The sequence below is a fragment of the Pogona vitticeps genome, chromosome 9 (assembly GCF_051106095.1).
Source record: "Pogona vitticeps strain Pit_001003342236 chromosome 9, PviZW2.1, whole genome shotgun sequence".
NCBI classification, from domain to species: Eukaryota; Metazoa; Chordata; class Lepidosauria; order Squamata; family Agamidae; genus Pogona; species Pogona vitticeps.
In genome coordinates this window covers 18,794,842-18,800,841 of record NC_135791.1, presented here as the reverse complement: position 1 = coordinate 18,800,841, position 6,000 = coordinate 18,794,842, and positions in this window count along the sequence as shown.

Sequence of the window (6,000 nt, the reverse complement as noted above, 5' to 3'; positions counted from 1 at the left end):
CCAGCACTTGCGTTGCCTCTATGTGCACATCTAAGTCAAAGATGCTGGGTTCACAGTGGAGATAAAGAATTCACTCTTAACGGCTACGAAGGGTGTTTGATTTATCTCCAGTGCTAGTTACTGTACCAGTAGCTGTTATATCTGTTTTTCAGCCCTGCAACTCTAAGCCTCTAAGCACAATTACTAGAGATAATAACTAGAGTTCAAGGCGAGGAGGAGGAGGAGGAAGAGGAGGATGTGGCTTCAACTCAGTTCTGCCTTTATGGCAACCTTTTTCAGGGTTTCCAATACTCAGAAGTGGTTCACCACTCCCTTCTCCAGGGGCTATCCTGAGATTGTGCAGCTTGCCCAAGGGCACACAGGCTGACTTTTCTCTCAGGAGGCACAGCGGGGAATCGAACCTGCAACCTCTAACTCTGCAGCCAAATATTTAACTCACTGAGCTATCCAGCAAGGCTCTAGCATGGGGTATTTTCCAGCCTCTTTCGACGACGTGCACATATTGCATTATTATTTTTCCTTGTGGAGGCCATAACAAAATCTTAAAGGGTATTTTCCCCCCTATTCCAGTTAATTAACCATTCCCTCTCATACTCGTCTAGTGATACAATCGGCCCTACCGTCCGCAGATAGGAGAAATGCTTGGCTATCCTAGCATGCGATTGCATTATTTCTTCCCAGGATTCTCACAGCTGTCTGGAGAGATGTCGTGTGGGGTTATCGCAGGGAGGGGCATCAGCGTCATGCACCAAACCATCTAGCCCTAAGCTCTACATCTTTCTACCCACCACCCACAAAGAATCCATGTTATCCTTGAACATGATTGTTAAGCTTGCATTAGTCTGGGATGTAGATGAGACTTAAGTAAGCACCTGAACCACATTTACAGTAGGTTGGAGACAGGATAACCCCCTCCCATTTTTTCCCTTCTACTTCTGAAAGGCTCCTTGGCTTTCTGAGGGGCAGCTTTGCTACATTTCCACCTACTGGACTTTTTTAAGCTGGCCGGGGGGGGCGGCTTTTTCCCCCTTCAAAACCATAAGAATTTTCAGGTTACATTCGTTTGAAAACAGGCCAGGTGAGCGGGAAAAGGGGGAAAAACAGGTATGTCTCCAAGCCATTATTTGGTCATACCTGGGTTTGCAAAAATGTAGTTCTGAAGACTATAAACGCGGCTGAAGAGATGTGCTGAAATTACACTTCCATCGAGGGGCCTTGAAATTAAAATTTTTAAATGGGGGACTGAGGGTACAACCCATCTCAACCTCTAGGAGTTGCCTTACCCCCTACATTAAGCAAGGGTAGGCAACACTTCACCCCTCCAGGGGCTGGGGTATAATCCTTATCTGTGATTCATTCACACCTGCCCGGCTCTGGGGGTTGGACCAAAATAGGTCAACATGTGTACAGTAGATACTATCTTTTGTTGGTCTGTTTTCTTTTTAAGAACATGTTTCTTCTAGCCCTTTGCACTGAAATGGCACACACCCAGAAAGGTCGATCGGGGCAGAGGGTTTCGTGTGTGTGTTTTTCCCTGCAGTTTTCTCATCTCCACTAGAACAGAAACAGAATTCCGTCTGCAATCTGGGCAAGTGGACAGAGAGATCAAAATGGACTTAAACATCAAATTGTGGACCCTACCCATTCTTTTGAATACCCCTTCCTCCACGGGACACACTTTTTATTTTGTAGAATTTGGTCGTTCTGTAACTAGTCTTCTGTGTAATAAAATTCAAACTGTAGTTTAAAAGACGAAGCTGTCTGGATTTGATATAGGGTTAGGGCCATGTCATAGCTGGAAGGAAGGAGACGAAGTCATGCATGCACTTCACATCCATCACTTCACTCATCCTTACAACACACCTTTAAAGGAGGCTAGAGGTGAAATTAAGATATCACAGTACAGGTATAAGGGATAGGTTCAACGGATAAGCAAAACCTATCCCTTATTTCTTCACATATTTACTATTTGAAACCATTTCTAATAATAATTCTGTGCTGTCAATTGACAACTCTTTCCATGGTTTTCCAGGTGGAAAACACTCCGAAGTGTTTGCCCATTCCCTTCTTCTGGGGACATCCTGGGGCTGTGCAGCGTGCCCAAGGCCACACATGCTGCTCTTCGGAGACACACACTGAGGGACTGCACTCTTAACCTCTGGCCCTGCAGCCAGATATCTAGCTCACTAAAGCTATCCAGCCACAAAACCATTTCTGCAGAATCCCAATGCCATTACAGTGATGCCTCACTTAGCGATTGCCTCGTTTAACGATGTATTCGCTTAGCGATGGGTTTTTTTGAGCAATTTTGCGCTCCGTTTAGCGATGTTTCCTATAGGGAAATTTTGCATAGCGATGTTCGGGACCTTGCCTTGCTTAGCGATGACAGTTTAGGTCCCCCTGTTTCACTTAACAATGTCCGTTTTTGCAATTTTAAGTGTGTCTTAAAATGTTCAAAAACGGTTTTAAATGCTTGGGATCGTTAATGCACCTTGCAAAACCTGTGCAAACTTAATTTGGCTTTGTTCTGAGTCTTCGTTAATTTTGGTGAATTTTTTTCTCCCCCCATTGGAACGGATTAACCGGTTTTCAATGCATTCCTATGGGAAATGATGTTTCGCTTAGCGATGTTTTCCCATAGCAATATTTTTTGGGGAACCAATTAACATCATTAAGCGAGGCACCACTGTACTGTATTCCTTGACCTTAGCCAAGATGGGCCAATGAGCCACACTGGCTGATGTTGATGAGTACACCTCAGGGGTGGGGGTGCAGGGTACAAATTAAGAACAAATGGAGGGTGCCAGATGGGGAAGGCTGCCTCACACATGGCAGATAATGTTGAGAAATATTTATCAAAATTGATAAGGAGGCATGCCAATCATGTAAGCCCATGGGGTGCCGTGAATGATCTATACCTGATCAAATACTAGATTGATTGATTGTACAGCACTGAATTGCAGAAACAGATAAACATCTTGTCTTTCAAACCTGTCTGCGATGACTGATTTTTCTCACTAGGGAACCCTATTAAACTTCTAAGAAACATACAGGATGTAGGCTATTGTCTTATACCAAGTAACTAGGAAACAGAGTTTAATGTTGCCTACACCAGAGATAAGAAGCAAGTAACTCTGTAGAAGGTCCTCATTTTTCTTTATATGGACCAGCAGGTTTCCGGGATCATCATGTGGCATCTTTCCTATCCCTATCCAGAGACAGTTGACATCTGCATACAAAGTGTGCCTCTTAGCAATGAGTTCCTGCTTTGTCATCATGTGTATCTTAGAATTGCACAACTGTAAGGAACCCTATGGGTCACTGAGTCCAGCTCATCAGGGAGGCACAGTGGGGAATCAAAACTCCCAACATCTAGATCCACAGCCAGATACCTCGACCACTGAGCTATCTAGCAGTCATAGCAAGCTGCCTTACAGTGATTCAGGTTGTTGGCCAATCTGGATCAGTGTTGTCTACACTAGAGGTGAGCAACTGAGACCCTCCATATGTTTTTAGCTATCAAGGTCCATTATCCCTCTCCTGTTGGGTAACTGGTGGGGGATAATGCAAGTGGCAGACAAAAATGTTCAGAAAGCCACCACTACTGTTCAGGATTCCAGCTTTTCCCAGTCCTGCCTCCTATTGGCAACTGAAGCCAGTACCTTCTTAATGGTCAGTTTTGAAGAGCCGGTACAGTCTCACTCACCACCACCGGACCATCTGCTTCAGCCTTCCCTTGAGCATCCGACTCTGATTCCCTCAATCTTCGGTCAGAACAGCTCAGACTCTGGAAGGGTACACGATGTGCAAAGCATGTGCCTCTTGCTCTCAATCCCAGGGGTTCTAAATGTTTTCTGGAAGCTGAATTCCAAAATGGGTTGGCTTGGGCCCAAGCTATCTCAAGGACTGTGTCCCTCTCTAAGAGCCTTCCCAGGTATTACAGTCATCAGGAGAGGAGCTTCACTCCGTTCCACTACCTTCACAGGCACGCATTTGGTGGCGACACGGGAAAGGGCCCTCCCTGTCCGTGCTCCCAGACTCTGGAACTCTCTCTCATATAAGGCCAGGCTGGGCCCCATCTTTGTGGTCCTTCCACAAGCAAACAAAGACCATTCGCTTTAAGCAGGCTCTCCTTTAAATGAATGGTTGACCAAGGGGACTTTTTAAAAAGGATTGGTTTATTCGTTGAGCTTTATATATTATTCTTATTAGGCGTTTTAATATGATAGCTGCTTCATGCTTTTTTATATACAGTGGTGCCCCACATAACGAGCGATTCGTTTAACGACGAATCCGCATAGCGATGTTTTTTGCGATCGCAAAAGCAATCACATAACGATGTTTTAAATAGGAAAACATCACTTTGCGATGATCGGTAAGCGTTTCACTTACTGATTATCGCATGACGATGTTTTTTTAAACAGCTGATTGGCGGTTCCAAAATGGAAGGCAGGTAAAAAAATGGCTGCCTGCAGTGTTTTCGTACCCTTTCCTTGCTTACTGGGCAGCGAAAATGGCAGCCGCATGGAGGATTTTTGCAGAACGGTGAGTTTTTTGCCCACAGGAACGCATTAAACGTGTTTTAATGTGTTCCTATGGGCTTTTTTGCCCCGCATAGCGACAAATCCGTATAGTGATGATTTTTTTGGAACGGATTATCATCGCTATGCGGGGCACCACTATATATTGTAAAAATCTATGATTTAGCTTTTCTTTCTTTTAATACTGTAAGCTGCCTTGAATCCTTAAAAAGACAGCATATAAATATTTTAAATAAGCAAATAAAATATCTAGACAGCCAAGTCAGCATTACGGAACCACTGCTATAGAACAAGAGTTTCAAGACTATTTTGCTAAAGATGCAAAGTGCAGAGAGAATCTCCCAGAGGTGGCCTGCTGTAGTCTTTCAACCCATGCCTTCCCTGGCTTCTGCTCCTTTATTTATTTAGTCAAGGGAGCCGAGCAAAGCCTGGCCCACCTCAGCAGCTGTTGTCTGCCCCGTAGCCTTCCTCCTCTGCTGTGGTCAAAGCTCCCGCCTCCCTGCTGCTTCATCCCATCTGCTTCCTGCTCTTGTGCCCTAAGCTTCAGCTGCCTTTCCTGTTTGTCCAGCTCCAGGACAATGCAGACAGATTGTCTCGCAAAAGCAAGGCAGAGAGGCAGAACAATGAGGGAACAGGCAGGTCAGGGAGTAACAAATGGGGAGGCTTACGTCCCTTCCCTTGCTTGGTTCTGTTTATCTCTCATGGTGGTGGTGGTGAAATGCATCTCTTCCCATTCTGAATGACACACAGGGAGGAAGAGAGACGCTTTGCTAAGGGCCAAACTCTGTATTATGGAAAACAGACTCTTTTAGCTGAAACGACAATAAGTGTTCTAAAGACGTGACTCTGGCAGGCTTGTGGGTCTGAAAAACCACACCTGCAAATGAAGTCCAGGTTTACCAATCGCAAACCATGCAAAATAATTCACAAGATGCAGGAAGCATGAGAAAATTCCACTTTGACAATCTTATGTTTCTCGCACTTCACCTTTGCTAATAATGTTTGAGAACGAAGAGATGGAATGGAAGGCAGGCTAGCTGCTGTTTCATGCTCAGACTCTGCAGTTGATCAGAGTGTTCCTATTTGTGCTCATGGCCGGACCTGAACTCAGTAGACAAGCTGTGTTTATGAAGGCACTGGATCAGTTCTCTTAGGAAGCAATGCCACAGTTGTCATAAAGATCACTACAATAGTACTGAGTAAGAACGGGCATCTGAACAGAGAAGTAGACTGTGCTGAAAAACATAGGACCTGCAACAATAATCCCAGGTTTTGCAAAGCATGTAGCCCTCTTAGAGTTGCTAGTGCCTGATCCTCATACACAAAGCATGCACTCTTTCCCCTGAGCTATGTGGTTGTCTCCCTGTTTTTGCATGGAAAAAGTCTGGAGAAGCTTCCAGGAAACCCTAACTTCCTTTTCAAACCTGGAACAGTTTGAAAGCTGGTTGCCTAAAAGAAA